Below are 16,865 nucleotides of genomic sequence, written 5' to 3'. Positions count from 1 at the left end.
TTGTTTCACACCATACTATCCCACTGAGACACCCACACTGCCTTCAGCTACAACCCAGTTGTGCCCGGCTATATATACCTGGATGCAGCTCAATTCAAATTATGCACAAGAGTGATATGCTGCCTGGAAAAAAAAATACCTTCCTGGAAAAAGCACCGTTTCAGCAAGAGAGACAGAAAGAGACGGGGCAGCTGACAACGGCAGATGAGGAAAAGCGGACTTCAAAATGAAATTAATCATACCTGAATACACTGGCACCTGAAGAACCTCCGCAACAGAAGCAGGCTGCACGATCGGGCACCGACCAGTTCTTTGCTTGCCGCTCCTGAGATGCATGCTACACGAATCACGGGCAGCCCCCCTGGTCCCCCCACATTGGCAGGCCACAATCAGTGATGGATGCGTGCCACACAGAGACGGTACAGACCTGGCTGCCTTCAGCTCGAGGGGTGGGCGGGGTAATCATGTGCCTGCGGCCTGCGCAGAGGCAGGCCCATTAATCATCGGACCTCCAGGCTCCAGTTCGTGACTGCTGTGCGCGAAGCGCTCAGAGAGGTGTGTGATTGTGGGCTCGTCACCCAGTTCAGCAGTAGAATTGTCCTGCGACCAGGAAGTCAGGCAGGCCGGGGGCGGTACTGCGGGACACCTCTGTGACGTCATTCCCGGGCCGCGCTCTGATTGGCTGCTGGCCCGGGACCTGACGTGCAGGAAGAGGAGCCGGCAGCAGGAAGTGGCGTGAGCTTTGCGGCCCCGGGGCTCCCGTGACCAGGAAGGAGCCCTGGATACTGTTTCCCTTAAAGTCCCGGTCCCGAGATGGGGGACCGGGTGAGGACCCGCGGGGCGAAGCGGGCGCACTGAGGAGGCGGGGCTCCCATGCGGAGAGAGAGCCTGCAGCTGCGGAGGAAGGGAAGGAGCCTGGAGACCCGGGGAGCGCCCGCCAGACACCGGTGAGTGGAGCCGGGAGGAGAGGGGCTGGTGTGTGTGAAGGGGTCTCTGTGTATGCGTGTAGGTGCGGCGGCGGCGACGGGGGGTGTGCATGTGTATGCGTGTGTATGTGCGCATGCGTGAGTGCTGTGTATGCGTGTGCCTGTGATGTGCGCATGCGTGAATGTTGGTGCGCGTGCAAGCAGCTGAATCCAGCCGGGGAGAAGCGCGTGACCGTTTTTTGTCCGTCATTCCCCCGTGTCAGCTCGCTATAAGTCTCCAGCCTGGACGCATACTTCGGATGCGATATCCAGGCGAGACCTAAAAAGCACTACAATGTGGCTCTCATCTCAAGTTAGCGCCTCACATAACATTTAAAAAGTAAGTAAACATGTGTAATGGTGCTTAATTCTTAGGTAGTGGCAAAGGTTTAATACCCCCATGCGTTGGGAGAAGTGGATAAAAGTAATTTTGTGTAGATTAGGATGCTGCAATCTGCAAGCCTTTGAATGGCTGTTCCTCCGCCATTCAAAGGTTGGCGGAGATTGACTTTGGGGGCCAGTTGCGGGCCCCCTTATGCAGGGGCACTTTTGTTTTGTGCCACGTAGTGCGGGGAAAAACAAAACGTGCTCTTTTAACATTGGGAAGGTGCTGCAGCTAGCAGCAGCGCCGCAATGTTAAAACTGCATTTTGCGGCCGCCATATAGGCGGGGTCCCTATCCCTGGGACGATGGCGGACAGACTAAAGTCCTTTCGCCATTGTAGTGATCCCCTTAATTTGTAGGTGGATTTCTCTGATATAACTAGGGGTTCATACCCCCCTAAAGTTACTGCTGGAAGTTCCAGGTTAAAGTAGCACACTTTTTTTCACAGGGAGCAGCTGAGGACGAAAGGAAAATTACTGAAAAATAGTTTGACCAGAGAAGAAAAGTTTTGTAAAATTAATTTCGAAATCTCTCAAATTAGTAGCATATTTCACTCAAGATGTGAAATATACAAACTTGGGGCTAGGAAACAGATCAGTTTTTTTATTCGTTTTTTAAGGTAAACCCCATGAACTTAAGACTGCTCCTTATGCAGGGTAAGCTACAGTTTGTTGGGAAAGAAAGTTTAGCAAGCACAAGAAACACGCATTACTTAACAACATACGTGGAGTTGACTTACAAGAGTCGTAAGCAGTGATGGCTCCTTAACGGGGGCTTCAGGGCACAGCCCTGCCACCTGTGTGCCACCACTTACTGTCCATTGCCTATGCACACATCTGATAAGTATTTATCAGTGTACATGAAAACACAACTTTAGTGTTTGCAAGAACAATTAAATGACAACAGGATCCCCCCCAGGCTCCTGGTAATGCCTACAGAGTGTTCTTGAAAAACATGGCACTCTGCATGTAGATGTCTGGATTGAGCATGTCTGAAAGTTGTTATTCTACTACAATTCCCATCACACAGGCACAATCGAGGCCACATACAGAGCAACAGGGTTCAGGATCCCAGGCACAGTCCCAGCTTCTGAGAGGGCTATGCTTCCAATCCTATCAAGAAGGGAGAGCAGTTGAGGGGGGTCTTGCCTCTTTAATCGTGGCTCTTCTGCTCTGTTTGGCTCATCGGTGAGAGTGAGTGAGTGTGCTTGTGAGTGATTGAGGCTGAATGAGATTGAGTGAGAGGGAGCATGTGTTATTGTTGAGATAATCAAAGAGATCAGGAATCCATGAGAATGAGAGAGTGTGAGTATGAATAAGTGAGAGTACAGGGAGTGAGTAGCTCTCAGTGGTGCAGCAGGTGCAGGTGCACCAGGGCCCGGAGGCCTGAGGGGCCTGCTGAATCCTAGCTATCAAAGCATAGCACCTGCATCTCAAGAGTTCAAAGCAGAGTACAACAGTAGTTGTGAGCGCCTCGAGACCCTCATGGGTGAGTTTCAACGCTTTACAAATCCTGATTGATTAATTGATTGAGTGAGTGAGAGTCAGTGCATGTGAATGGGTGAGTATGTCTAAGTGTATTTGTGAGTGGGAGAACCAGTGAGTATGAGTATGTTTCTGTGTGAGTGACAGTCAACAGGAGAGACTATGAGTGAGAATGAGTACGTAAAAGAGTGTGAGTGAGCTGCAGTGTTTGTTAGCGTGTTTTATGCTTATGCGTCTGCCACTGGCCATGACATACTTTAGATAATTCTTGGCTTATGGGGGCACCCAAGGTAACGTGGTGCCACCTTCATATTAGAATATTAGAGGCAATTCTTGGCATAAGTGAGGGCACCATTGGCAACATATAGGCCCTGTGTAAAATAAAACATAACAGTTCTCAAGACCAAAAGTCTAACATGTTTTAATGTAAAAATAGTGAGCAGGCAAGCAAAAAACGCATGTGCTAATCGTCAATTTAATGGCCCAAAGCATCCGCTCAAAGAACAGTTGTAGCATATAATAGTTTTTTTCACGTTAGACCGTTTGTATACACTTTACTCTCTGTACAAGTCAATTGGAACATGAACATGTGATAGAAACTTGTTACTTGAACCAGGAGCGGCCTCTCGTACTATGAAGTGGTGGGGCTGCGGGAGGGGGGAACACAAAAAAAAGACAATACAAAATTAATAAAATTTCACTTACCTGCTCCGATGGCCGCCGCCTTTTACCTGATCCTCACCTCCTCATCAGGAACCTGGTGCACACTGCGCAGGCTTCCACCTCCCAATCCCAGCTCTGATCACATGCTGGGAATGCTATTCCCAGCATGTGCAAAAACAACAATTGATGGATAGAATGCAGAACAATGTCATTCATTCACCCCAGTACAGAGATCTGGGCCTAAATCCATCCTTTTTTTACTCACCATGCCATTCCAATTTGGACCCAGCCAAATCAGTCTGGACCCTGCGCCCAATGGGAATAGTCCAGCCCGAACTGCCAAGCCAGGTCCTCCCTGGACTGGAAATAAGCATCCTAGGACCTGTTTCGAGGTTTCACCCCTCTTCAGCCAAGATAGTTTGACTGCAATGGCATGGAGAGTACCGGAGAGCACGGAACCCACGTCTGGACATACCCGTCCCACTCGGGGTGACAAATGCAAAAAGAACAATTGATAAACAGAATGCGGAACATTGTCATACATTCACCCCATACAGAGATCTGGGCCTAAATCCATTGTTTTTTTGCTCACCATGCCACTCCAGTTTGGACGCAGCCATATGCAAATCAGTCTGGACCCTGCGCCTAATGGGAACAGTCCAGCCCGAACTGCCAGGCCAGGTCCTCCCTGGACTGGAAACAAGCATCCTAGAACTGGTTTCGGGGTTTCACCCCTCTTCAGCCAGGATTGCTTTACTTCAGTGGCATGGAGAGCACAGCTTGGCAGTTCGGGCTGGACTGTTCTAATGAGGCACAGGGTCAAGACTGATTTACATAAAGCTGTGTCTGAACTGGGGTGGCGAAGTGAGCTAAAGAACGATGATGGATTCAATCCAGATCCGTGAACGGGGGTGATTGTCTGAAAAGTTTCGGCCTGGAAGTTCGGGCTGGACTATTTCCATGAAGCGGTACAAAAGGGGGTGGTGATGGACGGAGCACCTGAACCAATCAAACACTCACATCCAGTCAAAAGATCTGGGTTTAATCCATCACCGTTCTTTAGCCGACCCCTACCGTCCATCACCACCCCTTTTTGTACCGCTTTGTTCGCCATAAGTTGGCAGGGTATGCTCAGACGTGAGTCCTTTGCTCATTGTGCCACTGGATTCAAGCAAGCCTGGCTGAAGACGGCTGAAATGCCAGAAACCGGTCCTAGGAAGCTTGTTTCCGGTCCAGGGAAGGCATGGCTTGGAAGTTCAGGCTGGACTGTTCCCATGAGGCACAGAATCAGACTGATTTGCATATGGCCATGTCTGAACTGGGGTGGCAGAGTGGGCTAAAGAACGGTGATGGATTAAACTCAGATCTTTTGACTGGGTGTGAGTGTTTGATTGGTTCAGATGCTCCGTCCATCACCACCCCCTTATGTACGGACTATTTCCATGAGTCACAGGGTCAAGACTGATTTGCATATGGCCAGGTCTAAACTGGGGTGGCATGGTGAGCAAAAGAAGGATGGATTTAACCCAGATCTCTTAACTGGAAATTAATGTTTTTATTTGTTCTGCATTCCGTCCATCAATTGTGTGTCTTTTGATTCCCAGCATGTGAGCAGCGCTGGGATTGGTCTGAGCACCTCGGTTCGGCGCTCAGACACAGAGTGGGAGCCTGTGTTAGTTTCTCCACCCAGCTGTACAACACAGCTAGGTGGAGAAAGACTAAGGGCGCATGACGGTTTGGCCAGCTCCCTGGGGGTGGCCAAATCATCATGTGTATTAAGCAGTGATCACCACTCCCCCTCCTCCCTGGTGCTGCCAGGGGCGGCTATAGGCTCATGGTGGCCCTGGGCAGGGAGCGTAGGTAGGGGGCCCCTGAAGAGGGGGTCCGGGCGGGGCAGAGAACGAAGGCCAGTGAAGATGGGGGGGGGGGTCAGGGTGTTTGGAAGTGGAACAGAGCTGGAGGCCGCCAAATCCCTGCCAGGGGCCGCCACGCAAATATGTATCCATCCTCCGAGGTTTATTATATTAAGGATATATATTGGGGTGGTGGCCCCTGGAGTTTGGTGGCCCTGTGCAGGTGCACAGCTTGCACATACCTAAGGCTGGCCCTGGTGCTGCAGCTGCAGCGTCACTGTGGCTGTTCCCGCCCCTTCCTCGGGTCAGCTGGCAGGACAAAAAATAAAATGGTAATAAAAACGTTTTATTATCATTTTATTTATGTCCTTGCCTCTGCGACTTTCAGCGGGGGGGACCGAGGCTCCTCTGCCATAACGGAGGAGCCGCCACTGACTTGAACCCAACTAACTAATGAGTTCTCAGCAGGATCTTCTCACTGGAAGAATGAAAGGAGTTCTTGATTTGCATATAAAGATACATAAGCATACAGCTCAATACACTACTCCTGGCCACATTTCTGATAGTCAATCTTCAAAGCAAGACTACACCTTATTACAAGATGCAGAAAATGTGCAAATGTACAACACTGAATAAAATCACTTCTGGGCCGAAGAGAACTATGAAACTTTTAGCATGCATGGCTAGGCTACTGAACACTTCAGGTTAATACCAGAATAACATTTAAACTCATTATGTAGTGTGTCAGTGCACTTTAAGGCGCATGTGTGTAGCGAAGCATTGGAATTAAGGCAGTAGGTATATGCATTCTGCTTTCTCACCCTGACATACTGGAAGTATTTCTTGGCATAGGGGCACTCATGGAAAGATGTTATATACTTGGCATGGGGGCACCATTGGGAAAATGCTGGCACACCCACATTCAAGGTAATCCTTGGCATACGGAAGGGCCCTCGTGGCAAAATGCAGAATCAGGTACTGGAAGTAATTCCTGACAAATGGGGTCACATAGGGTAAAATGCTGGTGCTGGCTTATTGGAGGGAATTCTTGGCCTCAGAAGGGGCAACCATGGCATATTAGAGCTGGGAGTTGGGAAAGCAAACTATTATAGAATGCTGGCTCTGCCATACCCATGGTATATCGGCAGTGTCAATGGCAGAATTATGGTACTGGCATATCGTATGTATTTCTTGGCATCAGGGGATAGCCATGACAACATGCTGACATTGGCACACTGGAGGTAATTCTTAACATATTGGAAACACCCAATGCAAATTTTGGAGGAAATGGGATGAAGTTGTGGCAAATAGCCCCACCACTTTCAAGAGTCACTGGCTTCAAGTTATGTTAATTTTAGTAAATTGGGGGTGCTGCCATGTTGGGTTGCCTTTGCTTTTCCCTGCATGGCTCGTAAGGTAGTGCTTTTAATTTCGGACAGCTTTAATTACAAGATGACATGTAAAACAAGCATTTACAATGCAATGGTCTCGGCATCATTAAAGGTAGAGCTATTGGCATTGCTTATGACATTTTTTTTCATTTTCTTTTTTTAAAAAACATAAATAAATGGTATAGTCATTTACAATGGCAATAGGTGAGCATTAGACAGTAGTAGAGAGTATTCCCGGACACAGAGCCACACACACAGACAGAGCCTCTGTGTGTGTGTACGTGGCTCTGTCTGTGTGTGTGTGTGCGTGGCTCTGTCTGTGTGTGTGCGCGGCTCTGTCTGTGTTTGTGTGTGTGGCTCTGTGTCCGCGAATACGCTCTACTACTCTCTAATGCTCAGCTATTGCCATTGTCAATGACAATACCATTTATTTATGTTTTAAAAATAAAAAAAATGAAAAAAAATGTCATGAGCAATGACAATAGCTCTAACTTTAATAATGCTGAGCTTGGGAGGAGGGATCCCTGATCTGAGAGCTCCAGACTGTCCCCGAACCATGGAGGGGGCTCCCTGCATGTACTTTGCAAGGGGGCCCCCCTCAAGTTTCGTTACACCACTGGCATAACGTTACTCTTTGATGGTAGTGACGGGTGTGGAAAGGAGCTTTATGGATTCTGTGGTTTGAAAATAAAACGCTGCCTGTGGTGAATGGACAAAGCGGGCAGGAAAGATGAGACAGTGACAACAGGGTGACAGAGTGACGAGAAGGGACCAGACTGTAATGAGTGCACGTCTAGCTGTGGTGCGCCGGAGCTTGTGGTTGTGAAGGCTACTAATACAGCACTGCCCAGTTCCTAGCGCCTTGAAGTGGAGGCTGGGTTTACTATCGGAGCTGATCACCCCAGATAACGCATCTATTCACCGAGTGTAGTTTCCCAGGGCCGGCCTGTGCGGTAATGCTGCTCCTGTGGAGTATGGCGGCGCGATGCACACTGGTGTCCGGAGGTCGGGAGAGCGGTCAGATGCGGGAGCGCACGGACCCTGCTGGGGACACACGGATGTCTCTGGTGAGAGCGCGATTTATTCCCTAGCCCCAGAGCAGCATACAGTGAAAAGCTCAAGGGACTATACTGAGAACACCCAGTTTCAAAGTCCAAAACAAGTAAGATGTAATGGTTTGTAGAAGTGAAAATGGCCCATTGGGTGTTATCTGCTCAGAAGGGCAATGTAAAGTGAATCTTGCCTTACTAGGACATAACACATTGTAGAAAATATTTAAATCAGAAATCTACCATGTTTAGTCTTTGTCTTCATTACGACTTATTGAGGACTACGATGTCATCATCAATGCATATAAATGTCAACACTGATAAAGAGCAAGTCAGGGTCTAGGGTATTTGCGAGACTTCAACCAGCGTAAAAAAAAATTACTAAAAAACTTGACTGCAGTAGATTTACTGTAGACCATGACCCACATACTTCAATCTGCTTCGAGGCATCCAGAGTAGGGTGCTGGTGCAATACAAATATACACCATTGCTAGGTTTTCCAACAAAAGGGACTGGAGAATAAGAAGTGCCCCATGATGGGCCAGCGAAAACCACCCACTAGTAAGATTGCACAACAGTAATTCATAATTCACCTGCCATGGGCCCCAGCAACTCCCTTTATGGTTAGGGCATCCATTTAGAGTTGTTAACTGCCACTATGAAAATCATATAATCTGAAAGGTATAATGGTCTGCCCAGGTGAAGAAAACAACTTTAGAAACGTTAACATTTTACAGCAATGTTATGCTTGCTGATTTCACAAACCTTATAGATAGGAAATAGTGCTATTATTTTGTGGATGGGTTTACTGGCCAAAAAGACTTAAGTACCATGGACACAGTCATTCCCTTTCAAATAAAAACGCGCCAATGCAATAGGCAGGTCTGTGGGATTGATGAGGAGACATCCTACCAAACTAGCCACTTGCATTTATGTAAACTAACTCCCAACCATAAATATTAGCATCAAATGAGTACTTATCGCATAGTATGTTTTTTTGTGCTAAATTCTGCATTTCTCGTTATTTTGTTGTGCAAGAGGCTGTGCAACGCTTTATAATAAGTTTGAAATTAAACGTATTGAGACACCAAGTGGAAAGGCAAGTAATTTCAAGAATTACAGAACTGGGACTCATGTCCGAGTCCGATTTCCTACAGAATTTTGATCCATGTAATAGGCATTGTACGAACCGGACCATAGCTGCACGTCAGCACTCACATTCTGAATGGTCTTTAAATATATATTTCCAGTCATGAAAAGCAGTTTAAAAACAATGTACACAAAAAAGCTCACTCACGACTACCTCCTCCCCTTGCACCATTCAATACTCAGGGAACAGGCAATCTGTAATACTACGACATCTGCTCGCCCGGCCTGCTCCCAGCTCACCACTAGGCCTGCCCATCCAAGAAACATGGCGAGTTTTTCATACGACGGCCTCGGTGCAAAGATATTAATTACTGCAGTGTGTCGACCCCGCACTCAGCGGGAGCAGGACCCGTTTAAGTGACCCAGAAACAAAGGGAAACAAGCAAAAGAAAACATGTTGCAATGGGCACTACTTATCGTGTAATCAAGGTAAATCTATGGGGTTAAATACAGAAGCTGGGCTTTGCACGAGACATATGTCTGCAATTAATCTTTTAGAAAACGCGGAATGTAAAGACCGACATTTGTTTTAACGTTAACCACTTGCTGCTAGTATCTGCGGTCACTATATGGAATATTTATTTGTGCAACAGTTAACATGCTAACAAATGGTTAAGTGCTCAAGTAGACAATCCTTAAAGAACATGGCATTCCTATAAACCTCAAGTGTAACTGTAGTAAGGGGTATGCTTTTCAAAGATGCTCACGTAGAGAGGGTTATGATAATCAAAGGGTTAAAATAATTAACCCGTAATTAACATTATAAAAGTGATATTTAGTTTCTGATCAAGGGACGAGAGTTATGAATGATGCACCGTGTGCAGTGGCACCAAGGACCTCTGTGCACCTTTCATCTAGTGTTTTACTCTTCAGTGCGGTTCTTTTCTCTGTGCTTCCAACAAAGCAGATGGCAGTCTCGTACAGCAGGATGCGAACCTTTAAGATTTTAACACTTGAACAATGGTACATTAAATGAGAACATGTACGTACTGTCGCGCATCGATAAAATAATATACATAGATGAGATTTAAGAACAGCAAAATAAGTCCGTCGTCCTATAAAGGAATCTGAACTAAGGACTGAATAGTTATGACACACTTATGTCGTTTTTTTTAGCGCGAACTCGACACCAACGCATTGGGGCGCTTTACATGAGCAATAGTTACATTACACAAGGACACATTCATTTTTTTTAGGAACAGGGAGATTAAATTATGTGACCAGAATCAGAGGGTCTTGCACCGACGCGAAGCCAATTCCAAAGCCGGCAGCTCTGGTCGTAATACCACATCCTCCCTGATTTCATACTTGAACTGTGTAATGCACACACTTTAATACAAAAAAAAGTACGAAGGCGTTTTTGTTACTGTAAATAAAACTATTTTGTCTAAGGGGCTATCTGTACACACCCCCTCCCCCCGAACCCATCCTCGCGCTAGAGTGTGCTAAAGGGCGGCCTCTGTTGTAAGATACACCACCACCAATCACACCATAGCTGCATGACGTCTCAGAGCTGAACACCCTTGGTGAGCAGCATTAACGTGTGCCCCCACCGTCGTCCATGCCCCCATGAAGACCCAATGTCCACTCCTCGGACCAACAGCATACAATACTTTGCCGCATACGATTGAACAATTAGACAAACCACCGGGAGCTCGGACTCACCCATCGTGACGAGCAGGGAATCCTTAAAACGCAGGGCCAATCCTAGCGCGGCCCAGGAGGGTGACGTCAGCAGTGCAAGGACACAATTCCCGGGCCCGCGGCGTTGTTACTGTAAATAAAACTATTTTGTTTAAGGGGCCATCTGTACACACCCCCTCCCCCCCGAACCCATCCTCGCGTTAGAGTGTGCTAAAGGGCGGCCTCCGTTGCATGTCTGCTATTTGGAGTTTGAGCTAGAGCTGTCCTCAGACTCAGACCCTACGGTGATGGGTGAGTATTGGTCAGATCATCCCCGTCACTCGAACTTCCCCGCACAACGCCGATCCCGACGGGTGCTCACAGTTACGCTTTTGCAAGTTCCTTCCCCACACCGACACAAACAAGCCGGCTAACCTCATTATAATACGTTAGGAACGCATCTTCCAAGGCGCCAGAAGAGCCGCCAGCTCCGAGAGCCGCCATGTTCGCCGCAGATACTGCGTCCACGTGATGTAGGTATCTAAGACGCACACACGCAAAATGCCGTACTCGGAATACTGCGTCCACGTGATGTAGGTATCTAAGACGCACACACGCAAAATGCCGTACTCGGAATACTGCGTCCACGTGATGTAGGTATCTAAGACGCACACACGCAAAATGCCGTACTCGGAATAACATTGAAAACACTATGACACAAAGTGAGCAAGAAACAAATAAAAACTTACCTGGAGTGGCAGCTGCGCTGATCCTCACCACAACAACCCAAAAAAAAAATGGCTGCCGCGAAGCTCCGATTTTTTCGGAAACGGGGGCGTGGTTTTGCTGTCCTGAGTGACGGACGACGTCACAGGGCTAAAGAAGGCAAAAAATCACCCCCCGAATCCGAAAAAGACGGGGCTTGTTTGGAGTGATGCATCTCTCCTCCAATGGCTGGCCTCCTTTTAGGAAGCCAGCCAATGAAGGAGAGACAGGGCAGGGAGGCGGGACCTTCTGCGCTACTAAGAGTCATTAAATCTCCGGCCTAAGACTGCGCAAGCGCAGCCTTTTAGGCCTTCGACCTAACAAGCATTGGAAATGCAATAGGTCTCGCAGCATTAGAGTTAGTGCTTTTAGAATTGTTTATGGGTTTTTTTGTAAATCTTTAGCATTTTTGTTTCCTGTAGCCAATGCTAAAGAATTAAAAAAAAAAACCATAAACATTTCTAAAAGCTCTAACTCAAATGCTCCGAGACCTATTCCACTGTGTGAGGGTGAGGGGTTGAGGGTGAGTGAGGGTGAGTGAGGGTGGGTGAGGGTGAGTGAGGGTGAGGGGTTGAGGGTGAGTGAGAGTGAGGGTGAGGGTGAGTGAGGGTGAGTAAGGGTGAGGGTGAGTGAGGGTGAGTGTGAGTGAGGGTGAGTGAGGGTGAGGGTGAGTGAGGGTGAGGGTGAGTGAGGGTGAGTAAGGGTGAGGGTGAGGGTGAGTGAGGGTGAGTGAGGGTGAGTGAGGGTGAGTGAGGGTGAGGGGTTGATGTTGAGGGTGAGGGGTTGAGGGTGAGTGAGGGTGAGTGAGGGGTTGAGGGTGAGTGAGGGTGAGGGTGAGTGAGGGTGAGGGGTTGAGGTTGAGGGTGAGTGAGGGGTTGAGGGTGAGTGAGGATGAGGGGTTGAGGGTGAGGGGTTGAGGGTGAGTGAGGGTGAGGGGTTGAGGGTGAGTGAGGGTGAGTGAGGGTGATGGGTTGAGGGTGAGTGAGGGTGTGTGAGGGTGAGGGGGTATTGGTGAGAGGGTGAGGGGGTGTGAGGGTGAGGGTGAGTGGGTGTGTGAGGGTGTGTGAGGGTGAGTGGGTGTGTGAGGGTGAGTGAAGGGGTGTGAGGGTGGGTGAGGGTGGGTGAGGGTGGGTGAGAGGGTGGGTGTGTCTGCTCACAAAACCAGAGCTTTCAACACAACTATCTTTTGTGTGCAAGAGGGACACATCTTGCAAGGCAGGCACAGAGAATTTCGGAACTGGCTGCATATTTGAAATGCATCAGTTCAGTGTGCAGCTACTAGAACTCACCAATGAGATTGTGCTTTTATCTTGCTTGTCATAGCCACAGGCTTTCTGCTGCAAATTTAAATGAAAAAATTGCACCGAAGAGCCTCACATATAAAAGTGGACTACACAAAGTTTTTAGTATGGTCTCCAGTTTTACCCCCATATTCTCCGCAGTGAAGAGGTTTAGAATTCCACTGTAACTACGATAATTGGCCGCATTTAATCAAAAACTGTTTGTGCAGACAAGGAATGCTTTCCACTTTTACCTCTGTGTAGTCTCTTTCAAGTGAAGGGAGTATTATCTAACCTAGGTGTGGCTCAGGGGATTCCCGTGCAGAAGGCAGATCGAGGACAAGCCAAGCGTCTGCAATGAATGAAGGCTCTCTCAGGAGCCAACACACGGTCATTGCTTTTGTGACCCCCATCTCTCCTTCAGCAAGATCACTAGCCCGTACAGAGAGTGACAGTGCAGACTGGCACTCTGTGAAACTCTCCCTGCTCTTTGGTGCATGAGACCTGGGCAAAAGTTGACCGAGCGCAAACTTCACAGCAATGTAAAGAGCTGGTAAGGGAAGGTGTCGGGAAGCAGAAAGCAGTGAAAGTTCGCTAAATCTGAAGGAAAGAAAAGCGTGCAGAACAGAAGGGCTGCGGAGGAGGGGTGGCAGCTGCTCCTGCACTGCACACTTGAGGAGGAGTATTCACCAACGCACTCAAAGCACAAGACGAGAGGGAGTCTGTATATGTGTGTTAGATATTTACCCTGAACACAGCGGCATAAAAAACGGTGACCTACCTGTAGAGGCACAAGATTTCCATATACAAAACAAGCATTGGCGCCGCGCAGCTTTAAAAGTGACGCCGTGCTGAAATAAAACAAGAAAGGAAACAAGACGGAGGGAAGAGAGGGGAGGGGGGAGGAGAAATGCGACACGGCGGGAAGGGGAGGGGGCGGAGCGGGTACAATAAACAAGACGGAGGAATCAAAAACTGTTTGTGCAGACAAGGAATGCTTTCCACTTTTACCTCTGTGTAGTCTCTTTCAAGTGAAGGGAGTATTATCTAACCTAGGTGTGGCTCAGGGGATTCCCGTGCAGAAGGCAGAAACAAGCATTGGCAAGAAAGAGAAAATGCGAGAGACATGGAGGGAGAGTGGGAGGGAAAGAGAAGACGGAAGAGCAACAAGCTCTCGGCATTGCGTGGCGGGGGTGGGGGGCAGGGGAGCGGGGCACGTCGAGTCGCAACAAAAAAAAGTCAGCAGCTGCGAAATGAAATGGAGACAGGGCTAACACCATTAAGCTGCCACCAGCACGCTCGCCTTACTGAATTGCAGAAGTTATCTTTGGCGTGGATAGCGTGTAAAGCTTAAGAATTATACCGCTAAAACGTTAGGTTTTGCGCAGCAACAGTAGTAAAGGAGCCTTGAGCTACGGAAAGAGTGAGTAGGTCTTCAGCCATGACTTGCACACTGGAAGGTTTATGGAAACAAGCATTGGCGAGAAAGAGAAAATGCGAGAGACATGGAGGGAGAGTGGGAGGGAAAGAGAAGACGGAAGAGCAACAAGCTCTCGGCATTGCGTGGTGGGGGGGGCAGGGGAGCGGGGCACGTCGAGTCGCAACAAAAAAAAAATCAGCAGCTGCGAAATGAACTGGAGACAGGGCTGACACCATTAAGCCGCCACCAGCACGCTCTCCTTACTGAATTGCAGAAGTTATCTCTGGCGTGGATAGCGTGAATAGCCTGTAAATCTTAAAAATGATAACGCTAAAACGTCCGGTTTTGCGCAGCAACAGTAGTAAAGGAGCCTTGAGCTACGGAAAGAGTGAGTAGGTCTTCAGCCATGACTCGCACACTGGAAGGTTTACGGAAACAAGCATTGGCGAGAAAGAGAAAATGCGAGAGACATGGAGGGAGGGTGGGAGGGAAAGAGAAGACGGAAGATAAACAAGCTCTCGGCGTGGCGGAGGGGGGGGGCGGGTGAGCAAGGGAGCGGGGCACGTCGAGTCGCAACAAAAAAAAAGACCACGATAGTGAATCCACAGATGCAACAGAACAACAACAAGACGGAGGGAAGAGAGGGGAGGGGGGAGGAGAAATGCGACAAGGCGGGAAGGGGCAGGCAGGATGACTCAGGGGAGGGGGCGGAGCGGGGCAGAGCGGCATGTGGGTGTGAACAAGCCGGGCCTTTGAAGTGAAGCTAAGCTTCACTTCAAAGGTGTCGGAGGAATGCGGGCGGCTGTGCACGCGCTTTTAAGCTCAATGCACATGCGCATTGAGCTTAAAAGTCACGGGCACTGCAAGGAATCGCCACGATTCCTTGCAAGTTAGATAAAGTCTGGATGAGCCCCTATAGTCTCGCTTGCTCGATGCGCATGCGCATCGACAGGCGAGACCTAAAAACATTGACCTACAGTCAGGGATCGGGTTTCCTTTTTCAGAGAGCGGGATTCATACAATTCCATGCATAATATTTTGGGAGCGATTCCACTTTTTTGGACATCTCCATAGTTCTGATTTATAATCCTGGGAGACTATTATTTCCATGAATAAAGTTAATTGAAGCTGTAGCGCCACCTACTGCTTTATGTAGGTGCTACCATCAGATATTTCTGAAGAGGCAAATATCTACTCATTAAAATTAGTTGCCAGAACAGTAGGCAGCAGGTTGCAGGGAAATAAATGCTTACAAAGGATTAATTTAAAAGGAATGTAGAATGGCAGAAGAGCCAAAGGGACAATCTGCAAACATTTCTAAGAACACCACTGGAATCAGATTTGTTTTCAGATATTCGACTCTTTGCCAGTGCGTCTTCCGAGATGTTAATCGAATTTTAAAAGTAATCAGATATACCTGACCTAAACTTAATATACTATTCTGATAAAGGAAGATACATTATTCTGTTTAAAGGGTTCGCCCATTTTCATTTCAAAACAGCAGATAAGATGAAAACTCCCCTCTTACGGCCTTGTCTCACCGAGGGGTATTCTGTATTTTTTTTATTTTGGAACATCCGGGAGACTGATTGGTAGAGAGCACTGTTTCGGAGCACTTTTGATTACTATCTCCCTTGTCCGATAGTTGTATTTTCCTAAGGGTTCTATATGCGCACTGACAGGTTTGATAGCTATGTGTCTGTGCTATTGGGTTGTGAGTGACAACGAATCAGTTGTTCTTGAGCAGTCTTTAGAGACAGGTTTTGATGGGTTCCTGTGACGAGAATGCCTGCTGTGTGCGGTATTTTGTTTTTTTCCTGTCCTTTAATGCTGAGAGAATTGTTTTACAGCTGCACATTATGGTTCTCCTCTGCCCCAAAGAAGTCCAGTTTCCAGGGCCCTCTCTCTGGCTTGTTTCCGACTCTGGTAGAGAACAGAGGGTGTGAAGCGGGCGTCCACAGCATCGCTAGCTTCGGAAGCTTGTGAACGCCCAAACATATTGCAGAACATGTGTAAATGTAAATGTAATGTAAATGTATTGGATTTGTAAAGCGCACGGCTGCCCGTAAGCGTCCCGGCGCTTGCTTAGGGAACCCGTCCTGGTATTCCCCTGTGAGAAACCCCGGCAGGGTGTCCACAAGGTGAAAGCCAGGCATCCCGCCGCGAGGGGCCGTAGTGGAGATTAAGCAAGCTATTGCCCAGAGTCGCAGAGTGTGACCCCGTGAGTTGAGTAGGCACCAGAGCGAGAATTGTCAAGTCCATGGAATTTTGAGCCCGAGACCCGCCGAGGCGGGGGAATCGAACCCTGGTCCACGGTCGATCTCAGATTCCGGGTCTGCCGCCTCTAACCACTGAGCCACGCTTCTCCTCTGTGTTTGCAGCAGGGATATTAATGTCCCTGTGCTGAGACCTTCACGCAGCAGGAATAGAATCCAGCTGGGAATGCCCCTGAAAACACATTTAAACCTGCCCCTGGCACAGCTTTCCATGCATATCTTTGAAAAGCTAGCATATTCCACAAAGTCCTAAATCTACACTCGCAGGTACGTGCACTTCTGGGAGTGCAGATTTACACATTTCTTCATAAATCAGGTTGAGTGTTTGGTTTTTTCGACTACAGTCTAGGCCATCGATTCAGCAACAAGGACACAAATTGATGAAGATCCATTGTTGGGTCTCAGTCTGCCTTGAAGACCAGTCTAGTGAGACCAGGAGCTGCCCTTTGTTCCTCCTATGTGAGGAAAGGAGCTCTCTCTGTCCTTTTAGTTCACCAGGTTGCTTTTATACAGTAATCTCGCCTGACATAAATATCATCTGCTAAAAGTCGTTTACATAAAAT

At 48.1% G+C, this 16,865-nt stretch overlaps 1 protein-coding gene and 1 long non-coding RNA gene across 4 annotated transcripts in view; one reads left to right on the top strand and one right to left on the bottom strand.

The window, feature by feature from the left end:
- LOC144797823 (uncharacterized) overlaps nt 1-11,098 on the bottom strand; it is a 201,297-nt gene extending 190,199 nt beyond the window's left edge. Inside the window, exon 1 of one of the 2 annotated variants that reach the window (XR_013603473.1) lies at nt 10,997-11,098. This is a non-coding gene — a long non-coding RNA (uncharacterized LOC144797823). The remainder of the gene's footprint in view (nt 1-10,996) is intronic. The other variant, XR_013603472.1, reaches the window with a different exon arrangement.
- The window catches only part of BCL6B (BCL6B transcription repressor), a 73,714-nt gene that overhangs the window by 32,836 nt on the left and 24,013 nt on the right, over nt 1-16,865 (top strand). The gene's annotated exons all lie outside the window — the stretch shown is intronic.

This window comes from Lissotriton helveticus, chromosome 12, assembly GCF_964261635.1.
Source record: "Lissotriton helveticus chromosome 12, aLisHel1.1, whole genome shotgun sequence".
NCBI lineage: Eukaryota > Metazoa > Chordata > Amphibia > Caudata > Salamandridae > Lissotriton > Lissotriton helveticus.
This window is presented reverse-complemented; position numbering and strand designations above follow the sequence as displayed.